Source organism: Pinus tabuliformis, chromosome J (assembly GCF_031772625.1).
Source record: "Pinus tabuliformis cultivar Carrire ecotype Pingquan chromosome J, CPIR1, whole genome shotgun sequence".
Lineage (NCBI taxonomy): Eukaryota > Viridiplantae > Streptophyta > Pinopsida > Pinales > Pinaceae > Pinus > Pinus tabuliformis.
Window position 1 is genome coordinate 1,216,442,997 of NC_142295.1, and position 20,419 is coordinate 1,216,463,415.

Genomic DNA, 20,419 nt, shown 5'->3' on the forward strand with positions numbered 1-20,419 from the left:
CTTGGTGGCTCTAGGGGTGTAGCAAAGTGTAGGTGAAGTGTTCCTTGGATAGAATAAGTATGTAATTGAAATTATTAGAATATTTCAAATGATGGATTGCAAAACCATGGCTACTCCCCTAGTATGCAATTGAAATTTTGAAGATATTTCAAAAGATGTACTGCCAACCCATGACTACTCCCCTGTAGTAAATCCGTTGTACTTTGTTGATTCTAGTTCATATTTGATAAACATTTGTGGACAGGGAACTGATAGGTTTCATCGTGTACTTAGTTAACACAAGGACTACCACTTGTTTTTTAGCCAACACTTTTAGTACATGGTGTAGCCTAGGCAAGTTCATCGGGTTACCACAAAACAAAACCTCTAATACTTGGAAGGGAGCATTGCATTTTGCACTGAGATATGTTAGTGATGGAGAGGTGGCATCGTAAGGTTTTCAAAATTATGATTGGGAAGATAGTGCTGGTGACACAAATAACACTTCAAGGTGCTCTTTCAGTTTAAGTTCAGCTACGATTTCCTGGTTTAATTGTTAACGAAGTACAAACTTATGCAACACTCAGTTCAACATAAGCAGAATATATGGCTACTAGTTCTTCTAGTTGTGAAACCAAACGGTTTTGGAAATTTACTAACATAGTTGAAAAATCAAACTTTGGATACTTTTGTAACAATCAAAATTGTATCAAACTCTCTAAAAATCTAGTTTTTCATGATCAATCTAGACACATTGAGATCAGATAGTATTTTATCAGAGAAAAGAGTTCATAAAGGAGCTATGGTTCTACAACACATTCCAACATATCAGTAGGTACCTAGTATTTTGACTAAACCTTTGGCCAAAGGGAAGTTAAAGATGACTTGGATTGGTGGAGAACACTTTTCTTGATAAGAGGGACTGTTAAATAGTCTTCCTTTGATCATCTTCTACTGGGTTGAAGCACAAATGGAAAATATGGGCACCTTCTGTTACAACAACATTACATAAAGCCATACAACGGTAAATTTCATACAACATAATGATCATATATGATCAATATATGAGGATGCAACATAAAAAGGCATTGTGGGCATATTACTAATTTTAGTATTCCAACAATGAGTGTGCATGCATGAATCAACTATAGATAGAATAACATGAGTTTATCCTTACTCTTCATTTTAGAGATAAGGCACTAAAGTTATATGAGGTAGTTCTATTATATTTTTAATAGTCTTTGTAAATTCATTTTTGTATCTGGTAAATAGAGTGTAGATCCTACTTGTAGCATAATCTCTTGCATGGAGATCCCAAGATCTAAGAAATAGATATATTTTTGTAAACCTAGACACCCACTAAGATCTATAAGAGAAAAGGTTAGGGTACATATCTGTATCAATATTAGAGAGTTTTAGTTTTATTTATGCTACAAAAAATTCTGCATATCAAATTTTCTAGCAGCTTTTTATTCAATGATAATGGAATAACATTAACAGGGGTTCTTGACAGTGATCTACATGTTTTGTGTATGTTTTCTAACTGTGTCTATTTATAGGCTCAAACGAGATTCAGATTATAATTTCTATTAGCCTTTAAATTCAGACTATGCTAGTTTCCTGTGGGAGAAGAATCTGTTTACCAAGTGTTACTAAATTTCATCAGTTGTTAGTAATTAATTGGATGAATGGAAGTAGTAGAAGATGAAATCAAACGTTCTGTCCATTTTTATTTCAGAGTACTTTGAAGATGTCTACAAAGAATTAAATGGTGAAGCAAAAAATTTGAGGAAGGACTATAGCTAGGTGAGGGTTCAAGGTTATGGAGGGAAATCAAGGATTGTCATATCTTATGGGAACATATTTCTCCATCCTTGAATGGGGAACTCTTATGAGAGTCGGTTTTTTTTAAGATGATCCGAGTACCTCAAAAGAAGATTTCTAAATTTTAGAGAAGATATAGGACCCTTCAATCCATATCAATGCTTTCCGCAGGCTCAGAAAAGAATGTATATTTTCATTTTGATATTTCTCGAAGCTTCAAGCATTTACATAATGTATTATTTATACTTAGATGAAATAAAAAACTAAAAATTTGAGGAAAAATATATCAATATCAATCGATATGTAAGCCAATAAATGCACCAAAAAAACACAGATCGAAAAAATATTGCAGTAGCAAAAGATGAAATCAAACGTTCTGTCAGTTTCCATCTCTTTCTTTGTAGGGGAGAATCTGAATCCCAAAGGCAAATGTAAGTCCACTTCTGCTTTTCTACTACCAATGTTTCTCAAGAGTCTCGATCCTTTGACCTGCTACTTCCATTTTTAATGTTTATCCCCTGCCCTGTGTCTGATAAATATATTTCACTCCGTCTTGTGGTGCAAGACATTCGAACCAAAATACGTTACTCTTGAGCTGCCTTTCTTCCTTGCATGCCTATTAAGATTAGCAAGACAGTATTTGTGCATGAGCCAATTAGTCTTTGAGCCTTTGGGTGCCTTCCCAACATAGAATACTAGAGCCTTCTTGACGCCTACGCTTTTCTTCCCTCCTTTAGAAGTGATGGGCTTATCAGCACCAGTAGCTTTCCAGTATCCAGAACCAACCACCCTATTGGGCCTTGACCCATTTGGGTACTTTCTATCCCTGGGAGTGAAGAAGTACCATTCCTTCTCTCCAAACATCGCTTTCTCTATAAACAAGAAAAGAATTGAACAAGCTCTTCGGTAAGCCCTGGATTCTTTTTATTTACACATTCTAGGAATTGGGCTATAAATCTTAGAGAGGAAAAATGAAAAATTACCTAGAAGCTACCATGGATCATATTTGTAGAGGTCCACATTTGTGTTTATTTGAATAGGGAGTGACTGCAAGGTCACTTTCTTGCATAAGTAATGCACCACCAACGCTTCCTCTATAGGAAAGAATCTGAATCCTGGAGGAAAATGTAAGTCTGCTTCTACATTTCTACTGCCCATGCTTCTCAGGAGTCTCAATCCTTTGACCTGCTACTACCTTTTTTAATGTTTATCCCCTACCTTGTGTCTGATAAATACATTTCACTCAGTCTTGAGGTGCAAGCCATAAACAATCTTGCAAGTTTTTCAAAGGATGACTGAGGCCATAGGGTAACAAATTGTAGCTCACAAATAACAATTTTTAATCAATCTGATGGTAGAAACTATTTCTATCGTCTAACATCAAAATCAATAACTCACACCTTTAAAGGTGGCATGAGAGGGGAGTTGGTCTTAGAGGGAAACACCTTACAATGTAATTATAAGAAAATTATATATATAGATAGATAATTAATTAATTAATTAAATAAACTATAAATCTATTTTAAAATAAATATTAACAGCTTTGCATGGTTATTCTTATTTAATAATTTTTAATTTTCATTTACAATATAAAATCTAGTTAATTTTCTATTTGTTTAAAAAACTATTTTACATAGTAATATTGACCTCAATCTCATTTTCATTCATATATTAAAATGTAAGTTTATTTTTTGCAGCGCATCTTCAAATCATACTGTTACTATTTATTAAGCATGTACTTTTTTATATCAATTTATACTTTTATTAAAATGAATTAATAGTACAAAAAATTTATTTTTTTTCTAATCAGGCAAGATTCACCTTCACCAATTAAAGTTGATGATTTTAGTTGTCTTCCAATGGACCAAAATTTATAAAATTAGAGTTTTATGGTTTTATAAAGTTTTATGGTTAAAATTCTTATCAATTAGGTGAAATTATAATTTTTAACAAAATTTTTATTAAAGTTGAAAAAAATTAACAATAAAAAATTAAGAAAAGTCTTCATGTAGAAATCACATAAGATAAATTTTTGGCCAACCATGGCAAAGGCTTAAATAGAGAGCAATATAGAGACCATAATTTCAAGTAATGACTATTTTTGAAAAATAATATTTAAATTATGATATTAATTTATTAATTTGTTAAAAACAAATATTATTAACGACTATATTAAACGACTAGTTTTTGAAAAATAATATTTAAATTATTTAATTTAAATCAAATATTATCAAAAAATCTATTAATGGGAAATATTCGAAAAATATAACTAACAAGAATAAAAAAGATTGATCTTATCCACTTATTTATTTGTCCCATTTTCATTAACAACCTAAAATGTACTTTAAATAAATCTTAATTAATAATTTTCAATCATTGAGAATGAAAAAATAAGAGGGGAGCACGAGCGATGGTAGTGTGAGAAGCTAGAGTTTCTATGGATCCAATATGACTAACCTGCAAACACACTAGACAAAGAAGGGACTGCAGTATCAAGTCTCAGCAGAACCGCTTACAACAACCATGATGTTATAGACAATTTTGTGCCTTACAGCAACAAGCATGAATTGTCAATAATCCAAGGGATCCAAAGTTCCCTAAACATGATGTTCCTACCCCTAGAGGAACAAGGTCAGCAAACCAACTGCTCTCAGATCAGTTCTCCACCTGAAAACACTCAAAAACAAGCAATCCTGAAATCAAAGCAGGTGCTCCACTAGGCTTCTGCGCTAAAACACAACTCCTCCATGGTGTACCTGCGTTGCAAAGCAGGTAGAACAAAGGCCACCTGCGTTGAGCGAGATTGGACAAGTGGCACACTGAGTCATTGCTCCAAAAATGACACTTGGATCAGGGATTTCGCCTTGTGATGAGTCAGAGGCTCTGTTTCTCCAAGTGGAAGCAAAGTTCTCCAAGTGGACTCAAGAACTGAAGATCAACTGAAGAGAGAGAGGACACAAGGCAGCTACACATCAGTTGCAAGCTGACTCATCCTTTCTCAATTCATCTATATATTGAGCTCTCTCCTATGAGCTCAGGAGGCTGGAATTTTGTGCAAAGTAATGATATGCTGTTGGTTTCACTATAGAGCTATTGGGTAATTGCTTGAGGGAGGTGAAGAGGAGAAATTCTTTCTGCTGGGAGGTGTTGCTGGATTGGGGCCTTCAATGGTTGTAACACTCTCAGAACCTTTACTTCTTCATTAATAAAAGATATTGAGGTTCTTCTATATGCTCTTGTTTCAATGATATATTGTGATAATTGTATATTTGGTTTACACTAATCCTTGAACCAGTTATGATTGCATGCTTCTTGTAGTTTCCTTCTTTGTTATTTTGCAGGATCTCATTGTAGCTGGGCCAGCAAAAGAGCAAGCAACCAAAGAGAAGGGTTTGGATTCGACATTAAGCGCAAGGCAACGGTTAGTGCATTTCCTCACTCTCTTTTGCTTTCATAAAGAAGTAAACCTTAAGTAGTTTTCTTTACAGTTGTTGCTGAGGTACTATCACCCTTAGAGTGGGATAGGGTCATCCGAATCAGATACTTTTCCCTACAACAAACTGGCGACTCCGCTGGGGATCGTATCTGTTTGATTGTGTTTGTAGTATTTTGCTATTCATTTCCTGAACAAAAGAGTACCAAATCGAAAAGCTTTTGACTATATCAAAAGCGAAGTAGAGGGCAGCTACTCTAGCTCATTTCTGAGCATGTTCATGATTTGAAGAGCTGATCTACAAGGATCCTTGTAAGCTCTTAGTGATAGCTTTTCACCTTCCTTGTCATCCCTTTGAGTGTGCTTGACTGATTGCTTCTGATTTGAGCAAAAACTGTGCATTTTTGAGAAAATTGTGACCCGGAAACTGGGAAAACGCAACTTTCGTTTTCCAAAGCAGGTAGTACACAGGCTACCTGCTTTGCAACGCAGGTCCCGAAGGGGCTACCTGCGCTGAGAGCCAGACTGGCTGTGCAGCACCTGCATTGGCCCAAATTTTCCTTGTGCTGTTGGGGTTTCCTCCCTTTCTCTTGCCTGTTTTCACTTAGATTTTGCTGTTAGTTGTCAGTCTTGTACCTGTTCTGAAACCAACATTACTTGCCATCATTCTGCCTCTGTTATATAACGAAATTGTACTTGTTCTTTTGTATTTCTTATTTCATTTACAATTTCCCATAACGAAGAGTAAACTAGTCTTGCTTTGGCCTCTTAGATCTGAACCTGTGTTAGGCATTTTGCTGGTCTAAAGAGTTAGCTTGTTTGCTGTCCATAGCTGATTAGTCATTTTACTTTCGTCATTATGGTTTGATTTCATGTATTTCCAGTGATTAAACAAGTAAATCTTAAGGTGTCTTTTGATTTTGGACAAGCTTGTTTACTTTTCGCTTTAAATCGAAATCAAAGTTATATAACAACTTTCTTTTTGTAACCCATCAACATTAAGAAAGGGAAAAGAAAATACATGCATTGTGCATTTTGCATTTGACTGTTTGTATGACGATTTAGGAAATTTTGCATTAGTGTGTGCTCTATGATCTGTGTGAAAAGATTTGCCTTTCTTTTCCCTCAGTAGTTAAGATTTTCAAAGTTGAAAGATTGAAAAGTTTGCTTCTCATCTTAGACTGCATTCAGGAATTTGTTATATACATCTCGTGGTGATCCTTAAAGGCAAACTGCTAAGCAAGATCAACATTAAAATAAATTCAATTTACATAACAACGCTTTGTAACATAACGCAAACATATAGAGGTCTAGGTAGAGACGTGTTCCGGCGTCGTTAAACATAGTGACTGTCGATCTCTACGAAGGTGGGTGATTCCTCCTGAGAGTCGGTGGCACTAATACGGACTTGTGCTCCCACGTACCGTCGCGTATATATTGGGAGACCCCTATAGGAACAAAGCCTTTATCCATAGGAAGCCGTGTCGGCCGCCCTACTGATCGCGATGCAGTGAACACAGCATTCACGAAGATTGACCACCCGTACCGTAAAACGTATTCTGTGGTTTCGCGAAAAGTTTGGCACACCCTCTGCCTAGAACTCCAGAGAAGTTTCTTTTGGCCTTTTTCAAACCCTATAACTGAAAAAGTCCATCTGAGCATTTGTCACTTCGGGCTCGTTAAAACATCGAAGGAGACTAGAGTCATCTTTAGCTTTTTCTCGACTCTTAAAACATGAAAAAGCAAGTTTGTGTCTAAAGCGTCGTTAATAAAATTTATTTTAATCGGAACATAATCACCTGTTATTCCCACGTTGATCTTTCAGTTGAAAAGTATGGAGCCCACCAACCAAGGAAGTAACCTTGGTGGAAGTCCAAATCCCTTCTCCTCTTGGGGAGATGTTGGTGCGCCTCATATGGCCACATTGTCACTTCCAGGATTGACAATTGGCCTACCTGTATGGCTCTTTTCAACTAATGTAGTTCAGATCGCCACTAATCCTGAGCAGTCGAATCAACAGTCAGACCAGTCTAGAACTACCCACCAGCCTTCCACTTCTTATAATTCTTCCTCTGATCCTTCATCTTCACAAGGTAGAGCCGGCAAAAGTCAGCCTCCGATGGAGAAGAAGGAAAAGAAGAAGAGAGAAAAGAAGCAGAAGGGGCCTATGGCGAAGGCGACTGGGGGCAAGCAAAAGACATCTGACAAAAATCCACACACTGCACCGACCGGGCCTAAATCGCCATGTGTCATTTGCAAAGGGACCCACTTCCATCGTGATTGTCCTTGTATTCCCCGGATACTAAGGGACTGGTCCCCAAGGTTGCACAATCCGGTAGCATCAACCTCTGGTAGTCATGTTGATTGCAGTCCGTCAACTAGCGAGAGTGAAGGACGAAGAGGGAGACCAAGATCACCCTGTATGTTGTATGAAGGCGATCATGCCATCCACCGATGTCCATTCTTAGATGAGGCAAAGAGAGTTTTGGAAGATCGTCTGGTTTCACCGTTACGACTTCCTCCTGGATACCAAAAACTCGTGCCTAATCCCTCGATAGTTGAAAATCCAGCTGGCCCGCTCAAATGGTCAGCTGAAGTGTCGGTCATTGAGAATGAACCTACTGAATCCAGACCAGACGAAAGTCTAAAGGTCGAAACGGCAGTTGACCCGGTTCTTCCTTCAGAAGTTTCATCCTCGAATGACACCGTCGTTGAAGATTCATCTTCGAATGACACTCTCACTAAAGAGAATAAGGATGACACCGCCCATATTCTTTTCATCAACACAGACTCTGATGAGCATCAGGGCAATGCGCCCATTCCTTTATCGCAGGAAGGAACATCGTCAGGGTCGTATCCGGCCGTATATTCGGTCCCACCACCAAGCAACCTAGTTGTATCCTTTGATTGGAATCAACTAGGCAGACCCCGGTTACCAGCCAGTATCCCATTCAGAATTATCGTCCAAATCTACAGAATGGTGATGGCTGGAACTATCATTGATGAAGGGGCATCTGTGAGTATCCTTTCCTCTATTGCTTGGAAAGCACTGGGTTTCCCGGCGCTTTTACCTGAGATGAGAAATCTATCAGGTTTTGATAAAGGAACCAGTCGCCCGTTAGGGATTCTCCCCAATGTTCCAATTACATTGAGGGGGAAGACAGTTCATATGAACGTCATGGTCGTCCAGGGACCCTTGGTTTATAACTTACTCCTTGGGCGAGACTATATATATTGCATGGAGGCAATAGTGTCCTCACTCTTTAGAGTCATGTGTTTTCCGCACGAAGGAAGAATGGTCAAGCTCGTAGACCAACTTTCATTTCCAGGATCACGCATCGCAAATAGTCAAATACCATCCCTTAATGGTCTATTCACTCAAGGAATGCCTCCACCCCCGGTTCTACTTCCCGATGAATGCGAGAAATTCGGAAAGAAAGAACTGGGACCCAGGGGGCATGCACCCTGGCCTGCTTTGGGCAGAGGAAACCTTGGGTATAAAGTTAATTTCCGCAGAAGAATGGACTAGTCCGTACCCCGTCCGAAAAAGGAAGAGAGGGTTGTTCTAGGATAAAATTCTTTTGTCAAAGTTATGTGAGCGAAAAGATCGACTCCCTTTGTCTAAAAAAGTAGGCTCTCCTAAGGAGGAGATCCATTTGTGGCGGCAAGTAGCCACCATCTTTGAATGTCAAGCCTCACCCATTAAAACATATGTTTTGAAGGATAAGTAGGGGCAGTCTTCAAAGAAAGAGATGAAATTGCTGCAACAAGTAGTCACCATCCTTAGCAACCTAATGATAGACATCGTCGAAAAGAGAGTTTTGTTTGCGGCAGCAAACAAAACCATTTTTCGGATAATAAGTAAGAGGAAAGAACCTTGAAATTATACTTTATACCTGGGGGCATGCGAACCTTTTGGAGTGCAAGCACGGGACGACTATTTATTTTTTAAATTTTTAGGTCCTCCCTTTAAACCTGTAGGTCTAACCCGTTAAACTCGTAGGATTAGCCGTTTCCAGCTTGCATAAAGAAAGGATGTGGGGAAAAAGTTAAAACTTTCTGAATTGGAGTAGCTAATGAGGTATAGCTCCTTAAATAAGAATACCTCACCTGAGGCATTCCTTGTATTAAGACTGGTATAATCGAGCAGTTTTAGCAATGTTCATGCTCGTTAAAAAATAAACGCAAAGAATCGAGCAGTTTTTGTACAGAGTTCATGCTCGTTAAAAAATAAACATAAATTGTGAGCAATCTTCCCCTACAGTTCAAGCTCACCCAGAAAAAATGAACCGGTAAATAACCTTGAGAAATGTAACCTTTGACTGCCATATTAAAGCCCTTGGTCGTGTTTTTGCAGTTTCACCTCCATCCGTTCATTTGGCTAATCGTTCATCTCCATATGTGTGTTTACCCATTTTGAGGAACAGCTGCGAAGAGTGATTTCACTTAGCCATCCTTATGACACTGCCGTGATTGGAAAATTCCAACCTGTACCTGGAATCTGCTGCTATCCCTGTTTATCACTCGTTCCTCAAAAGACGAGTCTTCTTTGAGCTCTTTTCACTGACTCGAAAAATATGAAAAGTTTGCCGAGTTTTGGCCTTCCATCTCGTTAAAAGGACCGGAAGAGCTATCCCTCCTCTAGATTTTAATCTTTTTGGACCTGAGGGATTATTGCACAAAAAGATCGAGCACTTGTTTTGTTCGGCTCGTTAAAGAAATCGAAAATTCATCCCTTCTGTATTGTTTTATACTTTTTCGGACTTAAGGGATTAGATGACGAAAAAGGAATTCTGGAGTTGACTTTACGTACCTTTTCAGACTCTCTAAAAATGAAAAGGACCGAGTTATCCTTGTCGTTAGACTCGTTAAAATTATTAAATAGCGACAAACTTGTCTTTAGACGAGAACGAGTTTCCCTATCGCTAGGCTCGTTAAAACATAGCGATGGGCTTGCCCGAAGGGCAGGTTATAGAACAAGCATATGTTATCCTCCTCAAGCTTGACAAAAATAAAGAGGTACTGGTCAGCAATGACTGGGGAAAAATTGGGAGAACCTCACAACTTTAATGGTAGCAAGTCACTCTTGAACATGACACTTTGTCCTCCGTATCACATCGGGTTGGGTTGTCTCATTCACCGGTCTCATCACCATGGTCCTCGCCACACCATCCACATTTGGGGTAATGCTACCAATCCATCACATCAGTGTCGTTATATGTTCAAGAGATGTTGTTCTGCAAAGAGTCAACCGTGTCCCATCCACTACCATACATTGTCCTTCATCCATTTCATGACCGCCACCCTGAATCATACATCACAGTTTGTTTTCACCTCATCACAATCATTAGCTCCGTTCCGTGTCACTGATGTGGGATTCATTAAGGCCCTCCTTTGACGGATCGCTCCTTGTCGACATCAGCGCATTATCTAAGGAGTTGATCTAGGAACACCCCCTTTAGTACTTTGAAGCTTGCATGCCTCAATGGCAAGTTTCTCACTTCCGGCGACAGGTATACATCAATGACCTTCGACCAGAAGATTTTGCATGGTGGTCGACGCCAAGTCCTTTTATTCCCACCATGTGAATTGTACTGCCGTACCTTGAGGGTCATCATCCTTATCGGTGATTCCTCTCGCGCTTGTTAACGGTTTACATCATTGACCGGTAATCAAGCGATGTCTTTCCATGTTCGACTTCAAGAAATTCTCACATGGATCGACTTGTACACCGAGTGAAGATCGGAAGAGATTGAAGACCCCGGATCTAGTTTCATCCATCCGGGCTGCGATATATATTCAGGATATAAAGACATTTGATATGTACATCATTACAGCAGATGATCATCCTTCTCAAAGGATGATAATTTCAGCAGAGAATTATCAGTCTACCATCAGACGATCGTCTGTTCTATGTACCAAAATGTATTTATAAAGCTGAGCATGGGAATGCCCGCCTCAGCTAGATCATGAAAAAGTATGAAAAATAATGTATTGTATTGTATCTTATTACAAGACACTTCTCAGCAGATTGAATGAACTTCGGATCCTCTCAATAAAGCATTTCACCCGATAAACGACCTCATACTTTAGGGGGCATCTGTTATAGACAATTTTGTGCCTTACAGCAACAGGCATGAATTGTCAATAATCCAAGGGATCCAAAGTTCCCTAAACATGATGTTCCTACCCCTAGAGGAACAAGGTCAGCAAACCAACAGCTCTCAGATCAGTTCTCCACCTGAAAACACTCAAAAACAAGCAATCCTGAAATCAAAGCAGGTGCTCCACTAGGCTTCTGCGCTGAAACACAACTCCTCCATGGTGTACCTGCGTTGCAAAGCAGGTAGAACAAAGGCCACCTGCGTTGAGCGAGATTGGACAAGTGGCACACTGAGTCATTGCTCCAAAAATGACACTTGGATCAGGGATTTCGCCTTGTGATGAGTCAGAGGCTCTGTTTCTCCAAGTGGAAGCAAAGTTATCCAAGTGGACTCAAGAACTAAAGATCAACTGAAGAGAGAGAGGACACAAGGCAGCTACACATCAGTTGCAAGCTGACTCATCCTTTCTCAATTCATCTATATATTGAGCTCTCTCCTATGAGCTCAGGAGGCTGGAATTTTGTGCAAAGTAATGATATGCTGTTGGTTTCACTATAGAGCTATTGGGTGATTGCTTGAGGGAGGTGAAGAGGAGAAATTCTTTCTGCTGGGAGGTGTTGCTGGATTGGGGCCTTCAATGGTTGTAACACTCTCAGAACCTTTACTTCTTCATTAATAAAAGCTATTGAGGTTCTTCTATATGCTCTTGTTTCAATGATATATTGTGATAATTGTATATTTGGTTTACACTAATCCTTGAACCAGTTATGATTGCATGCTTCTTGTAGTTTCCTTCTTTGTTATTTTGCAGGATCTCATTGTAGCTGGGCCAGCAAAAGAGCAAGGAGCTGGGAGCAAGCAGCCAAAGAGAAGAGTTTGGATTCGACATTAAGCGCAAGGCAACGGTTAGTGCATTTCCTCACTCTCTTTTGCTTTCATAAAGAAGTAAACCTTAAGTAGTTTTCTTTACAGTTGTTGCTGAGGTACTATCACCCTTAGAGTGGGATAGGGTCATCCGAATCGGATACTTTTCCCTACAACACATGAGCAACACAAATGGGGGAGGAAGAGATCCTCTCCTACTGGAATATCGCTATAGGAGAGTCGAGCCAGCACAGATCATCCAATAACATTGGAAGATATAGAAAAGGAACGTCGATATTGGGAGCAAAATGACAAGTGGGTTTGGGAGGAAAATGTTTGCCGAGGGCAACGAAGAAACCAAGATTTGTCATTCCAAACCCCAATAAACTGGAGGAATATCAACGATACATGAAGGATCACGCTCTTATATGCAAGTTTATTGGGGTTTGACCAACAGAGAAGGAGTTGATCAAATGGATCCAACAACAGTGGCAACTGAAAGGGAACATTGATCTCAAGGTAGGGGCGAAAGGGTTCTTCTCAGTAATCTTCTCTAGCCTCAGAGATAAGGAGAAGGTATTCGAGGATGGGCCTTATTTATTTAACAATGTAGGCCTCTTCATCAGACATGTTATAACCTAGATTAGGAAAATATTATGGCATCTCCAATCTTGGGTCGGCTTTTCGGCCTACCAATGGATTTCCGGGATCCATAAATCTTGAAAGGGATAGGTAATTCTATTGAAACCTTCATCAAAGTAACAGACTCAATGAGAAAAGGAAGTTACACCTCTTATGCCAGAATTTATGTGTACATGAATATCACCAAGCCGCTACCAGACTACATAGAACTGGAATACCATGATGAGATATGGAAACAAACCCTAGAATATGAGCATATTCACTTTAGATGCCGTTGTTGCCATGAATATGGCCATCTACACCAAGCTTTCTCGCTAAATAATAATGAGAACCCCGTGGTGAAGAGAAGGGTAGGAGAAATGATGACAAGAGAAGATAGAGAAGGCTTTCAGGAGGTGCAAAGGAGAAAAAGGAACCAAAGGCTGACTTGCAACAAGGGAGCAAGCCAAAATGAGAAAGAGAAGCAAGCCCCTAACTGGTTTGTTGTTCTTCAAGAGGACAAAACGGGGGAGGTAATCCCTAACAATACCATGGAGACAGAAAGCCTGCAAAAGAAGGATCCAGAAGGAAATAAGTCGAAAAGCAAGGAGGTATTAGAAAACACACGAGAGGAGATCACAATGAAAATGATAGAGAAAAACCCAAAGGAGATTGATAACTCGAAAGAATATCTTAGTGCGAAATAACAAGTGATGAAATGTTTACTACAAGCATGGAGACAGTTGGATGAATGCTTCATCCCAGAAGATCAGAAGCAACTCTACAAGGAAATTGTTCAACAATATAAGGCCAAACAGGGCTCAACCATCATAGCCCAACTAGATCACCTAGGGTGTCAAGGTGGTCAAGGACAAGAAACAGGAACCCTAGGTAAAGGGGGAAGAAGCGGGGAAGAAGAACATTGAACGAATCCATCCAGATGGTTGGGGAGCTACTAGTAAACTCTAGAAGAGTAGTTCCATTATCAGAGGTCTTTCAACAACCCTTGAAATTCTTGAAATGATTACTACATCATGGAACATAAGAGGCCTCAATAGCAGAGGAAAACCGAGGAACCTCAAAGAGAGATTGAAAAAAGTTCAACCAAGCATCATGATAATATAGGAAACTAAAATCAGTGAGAGAAAACTGAAATGGATTCTGGAAAATTTTAAATCCTAGTACCAAGTAATGGCCTAGGATGCAAACGACAACGTTGGAGGGTTGGCGATTATGGAATCATGGATAGGTTTGGTTTGAAGACTGGGTCAACCTTCTAAGAATACTATCAGAAAAATTTTGAATTATTGGATCCAAAGAATGGGTGCTACTTAGAGGAGTCTACGAGCCTCATGTCCTGGGGAAAAGAAGAGCATTTCTTCAAAATCTTGCAAAAATAAGAAACCTATACCCGAAAGACCTTTGGGTAGTAGGAGGAGACTTTAATATGATTACCTATCTAGAAGAGAAGAAGGGAGGAATGAGAATAATGGATGTGGACACGGAAGCCTTTGGAGATATCATTTCAGAATTGCATCCAACAATCAATGAAATACACACCTAGAATAAAAGATGAGAAGGGATCCATCAGATTGTTTCATGACTGGATATATTACTAATCTCAGAACAAGTCATAAGTAGAGATATATTCATGGAAGCCTCAATCCTCCTAGATATGGGATCAGACCATTGGCCAATAAGATTGGAAGTGGATCTAAGGGCAAGCCCTAAGAATTGACCTTTTCAGTTTAAAGCCTTTTGGCTAAGAGATCCGGGCCTCCTCACAAGAATAGAGGAATGGTGGATAAAAAGTGAACAAAAAGGGAGGAATTGCATGCATACTTTCCAACTAAAACTCAAGGATCTAAAGAAGAAATTTAGGAAATGGAATAAATAAGAATTTAGACATATTGTGAATGAAAAAAACCAGATCAACAAGCATATGATGGAGGTGCATCAAAAAATCATACAGGAAGGGAGATCTGAAGAGATTGTCAAAGAAGAAGGACAACTAATCAACCAACTGGAGGAAAGAAAAAAATAGGAAGAGATCCCGTGGAAACAGGAATCAAGGGTGAACTGGTTACGGGAAGGTGGACGAAACACTCGATTTTTTCACAAGGCCATGGTCTAACATAGAAAACACAACATAATTTACTCCCTGAAAGACGAGGAGGGGAATCGCAGAGTATAACATGAAGAAATGGAGGAACTCCTGGTAAACCACTTCAAAGATCTTCTCTCAGAACCAGAGGAAAATAGAACGGAAGCGATAAAAAGAATCTCATAGCATATCCTCCACCTCGTAACTCAGGACCATAACCTAGCCCTAATGAGAGCTGCTACACTAGAAGAGGTTAACGATATTGTCAATGGCATGCAGAAAAACAAGACCCTAGGCCTGGATGGGTTCACAACGGAATTCTACCAAGCCACCTATAAATTCATGGAACGAGAAATTATAGAGGTCGTAGAGGAATCCCACTGCAATCAAAAAGTGTTCCTCAACTTGAACTCCACTTTTATTTCTCTTATTCCTAAAACTTTGAAATTTTAAGATCCATAAGGATTTCGCCCTATTGCCTTATGTAACGTTATTTATAAAATCATTGCCACTTTCATCGTAAAATGGCTAAAACCCCTCTTGCAGAATATCATCTCTCCGGAGCATACAAGATTTGTAGAGGGAAGGAAAATCCTGGATGGGCTCATAACCTCTCAAGAAGTAGTTCACTCTCTCAAGGCAAAAAAGCTCACAGTTATCATTTTTAAGCTGGACCTTTCTGAGGCATATGATCAGTGAAGTTGGGTGTATCTGAGTACTATCCTCAAAGCCTATGGTTTCACCCAAAGATGGATAAATTGGATCCTCGCCATGATCTCCTCCCGTGTCATTTCAATTCTGTTGAATTGGACTTCTATCCCCACATTTAATGCAACCTAGGGCCTAAGACAGGGAGATCCATTATCTCATTTTCTATTTATTATTGTGGTAGAAGGATTGGGACGATTTATCAAAAATGAATTTAGAGAATCTCGGATTAGGGGCCTGAGGATTTGGGGTAATGATTTAGCCATCACCCACCAAAAATTTGTGGACTATATCATGCTCTTCTGTCAGGTCTCCCTTAAGGAAGCTCGAAGAATAAAAGAGATTGTCAATACCTTTATGGAGGCCTCTGGGACTAAGATAAATAATGACAAATCTTGTATCTTCTTCTTTAACACTCAGGGAAATGTCAAGACCTATCTTGCCAGGATCTTGGGGTTTAGTACTAGAAACCTCCTTCATAAATACCTTGGTATGCCCCTATCGGACAACTCCCTAAAATTATCATGTTGGCATCAGATCCTTCAAAGTTGTAGGGAATACTAAGTTGTCGAGCTTTTAGATTCCTCATCCTGGCAGGTAGGACTGTCCTTTTTAAAGTAGTGTTGCAATTGATGCCCATCTATCAACTTTCAGGTATGGAAACCCTAAAGGGTTGTGCTCCAAAACGATGGACATTTTCAAAAAGTTTTTGTGGGGAGGGGTGCTACAAGTCAAAAAATGGGCATTGATATCCTGACAGGGGCTGGTGAAAAGAAAAATGGAAGGAGGAATAGGCCTCATAGAACCTTATACATTAAATCAAGTAATGGGCACAAAACTATGGTGGGGATGGATTGGAGGGGGAAGAGACCTATGGAAGCAAATATGGACCATAAAATATAATATGCCTGAGAGAACTGAGGATATTCTGTGATATAGAGACCCCCCCAAAGGATCGGCAATGTCGAACTTGGCAACCCAAAACATGAACCTCATAAACCAGCATTCCTTTTGGGAAATTTGTAATGGAAAAATCACAATATTTTTATGGGAATCTTGGAAATAAAGAGAATGAATGATCGAAAAGAAAGAACTCAGGGACATATATCAATTTACTAGAGACAGGAATATACACTAGGTAGATAAAATGATCTGAAAATCACTTATGTATGATCTCAGTTAATTAATGTAGGTATTACAGACTCATGTGGTGGTGATATGCCTATGTTATTTTAAGCAATGAATTGATAAGATTGTGAAATACATAGGCAATGGAAAACAACAAGAGAAACATAGTAAGCAAATACAAAAACACACCAATTTAATAAGGAGTTCACCCAATACTCCTAGGCTACGTCTCATGGTCCAGCTTTCGGTGGTGGCCTTCTTTATTCTATCCTTAAGCAGAGTTTTTACAATGAGGAGTTCAATCTGAGTCTCATGTAACAGATGATGCTTAGTAGGGTGGTACTTGGATTCCCCACGCAACTAGAGTACACAGACTCCCTCTTACCAAGTCTCGACCTCAACTGGTCTTAATGGGATGAGTCCAATTTGGTATTTAGTTCCTGACAGATATCCTCACAGGGATTGCTTGAACCTCACAAGCCTTCTCTGTTCTGTCTGCTCGATGCTGTCTTAACTTTGTAGGTTAGCTCGACTTCTCTGTTCTCTGCTTCTTGCTTCACTCTCTATTCTATCTCCTCTGTCTTCCCTGTTCTCTGTTTGTTCGTGGCTTAAAGCCAATCTGTCCCTTGACTGTTCGCTTCCTCTTCCATCTCTTCAGATCGCCTGCCGCTGTTCGATTAGAATTCCCGCTTCTATGTCATTGCCACTGTGTAACGTTTCACTGGGAGGTGGCCACTTGTCCCTTCACGGACTAAGCGCTATCTCTTCATCGAACGGTCATTATTTCAGTTACTCTCTGAAATGATTCATCTGCCAGCTCAGTAGTCAAATCAGACTTCAAATATTTATATGCCTCAGCCTATTCCCTTGCCAAATCTGGTCTCCCATCAGGTGCAATCTCTGCCGTGGGCCTCTAGATCCTACGGTTATCGCTTTTATCGCATGGGTGATATGATTGATCGGTAGCCCGCTATGAGAGCGGTTTTCTCTTTCATTCGTCGGAAACACGTCATTTAATGTATGGCATCACTCGGTCCTCCGCCAAACCCACTTACTGCCCGAAATTCCTCCGATATTCCACCAGTTTTGGAGCGCGGGACCCGCCCGTCGATTTTCCCTATTTTCCACATGACCGGGTTCTGGGGATTTTCCTTCTCTGAGGTTTTTATCCTGCGATGCGCGAGCATCAGAAATGGCCTCTGTTTTTTGATCTAGACTTCCCAATTGCTAGTTTGTGCCACTGCGCGGTCTCCATGGGCCAACAGCCAGCGCGCTTTGACCGAGGGTCCTCATTGTTCCGTGCTGGCTACAAACTACCACTGTCTAGAGGTCCTTCCTGATAGCTCATTGTTCACAAGATTCCGGAGCCTGACATAATTTGAAACAGTCATAGAAACTCTGATAATTTTCAAGGATCCATTTCAGATCACGACCTTCCCACTGAAAAAGCTTTTGGACCACCAAAAGTTGGTTTTCAAGCATCAACTAAGTGAAGGTACAATTTTCTCACTTGTCCAATCTCAATCCATTTTGCACTGCTCAGCTTTGAACCCTTGAGCCCAACTCTGAGGTACTCAACATCTCCCTTGCGCGTCGTTCTCACATTCCTGTCCAGAACTGTGTCTTCCTACAATTCATTAAGATATTCAAGTAGCAGGTAATCAATAGAAGGCAATTGACTCTCTTCTTATGGATCTTCAATTAATGAAGGTTCAAATAGTCTCAAGCTGTCTGCATTTACGACTGAGTAGATATGCATGTAAGCTGGTAGATCAAGGAAAAAATCATTCTCACCAATTTGCTCAAGTATCTTGAAAGGTCCATACCTGATAGGATTTAGCTTTTTACCTTCACCTTGCATCCTATCCTTGTTGATATACAACCAGACTTGATCACCAACTTGGAAACTATGCTCCATCTAATGCTTGTCATGCCTTGCCTTGTATTTGGCTTGGCTCTTTTCTAGCTATTCTCGTACTGCCAGGTGAATCTCTTGGATTTGTTCAATGAACCTAGTTGCCTTGTCCACATCATTGTGTCCCTCAACTGTTGTGTCCTTACCAAAGACAAAATACAAGGGTGACCTTCGTGTGAAACCAAAACAGGTCTCAAAAAGAGATATCTGTGTAGAAGAATGTTTGGCTCATTTTTAAGCATGCTGCACATAACACAAATGTTCATCTCAAAGCTTAGGATGCTTGCTACAATATCCCCTAAGCAATTGGATCACTGTCCTATTGACTACTTCTATTTGGCCATCGGTTTGTTGATGGAAATCTGTGCTTTTCTTCAGTTTCGTGTCCATCAGTTCCCACAGACTTGACCAAAACTTTCCCACAAATCGGGTGTCTCGATAAGATATAATGGAAGTGGGTAATCCAAAATGAACCCATACATGTTGAAAGAACAATTTTGCAGTTTGCTCAGCTGTAATCTGTTTATTACAAGGTATCAAAATACACATTTTGATGAACCTATCCACAACAACATATAGATAGTCATAACCTTTCCTATATTTAGGCAGTCCTCCAACAAAGTCCATGGAAACACTTTCCCAAGGATGAGAAGGAACTGGTAATGGAGTGTACAAGCCTAGTTTTCTATTGTTGGGCTTGCTTTTAGCACACATAGTACACCCTCTTACATATCTAGAAACTGTCTCATTCATTTTTGGCCAATAACAAAATCTTTTCAGCTGTGCAACTGTTTTACTTACCCCAAAATGACTTGATATTAGAGAACTATGTGCTTCTCGAATTATCGTTACTCTTTCAGTTTGTGGAATGCATGGCTTCCCACAATGATATAGGAGTCGGTCCTTTACATGATAATCCAATTCTTCTATTCGTTTTCCTTGCCTTAAAGTTGCATATACATATTTAAAGTCTATATCTTGAGCATATTGTTCAATGTAGCTCTCATGTAACACAAAATTATGCTTAAGTATAGTAGATGCATTTATAATGGGCCTAGATAACATATCTGCAACTATATTGTGTATGCCCTTCTTATATTTGATGACTAAATGAAATTGTTGTAGAAAACCCATCCATCTATAGTGTCTTGATTGCTGCAACTTAGTTTGGGAGTGTAGATATTGAAGTGGTTGATGATCAGTATGTATTACTATCTCTTTGCCCGTTAAGTAATGTTTCTACTTTTTCACACTCTGTACTAATGCATATAATTCTTTATCATATGTAGGATAGTTAACTACTGCAGAATTAAATGCCTCAGAATGATAACATATGGGTTTACCGTGCTATATCAACACTACTCCCATGGCATAGTCACTGGCATCTGTTTGGATCTCAAATGGTCTTTGAAGATCAGGCAGTGCTAGTACTAGTGCTGTACTAATCTTTTCTTTCAAGGTGTCGAAGGCTTTCTGTTGTTTGCCTCCCCACTGAAACACCTTGTTCAATCCTGTTAAAGCATGTAAGGGAGCTGCAATTAAGGAAAATTTAGAAATGAATTTTATCCAATATTGTATTTCTCCTAAGAAGCTCCTAACTTCTGTAGCAGATTTGGGTTTAGGCAAGTTTACAATGACTGCCACCTTAGAGGGATCTATCTTCAATTCACCACCCCTACTATATTTCCCAAATAATTCATAGATGTTTTGCCAAATTCACATTTTTAGAGTTTAACATA

At 39.5% G+C, this 20,419-nt stretch overlaps 1 pseudogene; it reads right to left on the minus strand.

Moving 5' to 3' along the window:
- Positions 1 to 1,384: 1,384 nt before the first annotated feature.
- On the minus strand, positions 1,385 to 2,961 carry LOC149231514 (NAC domain-containing protein 68-like; annotated as a pseudogene).
- Positions 2,962 to 20,419: the final 17,458 nt, after the last annotated feature.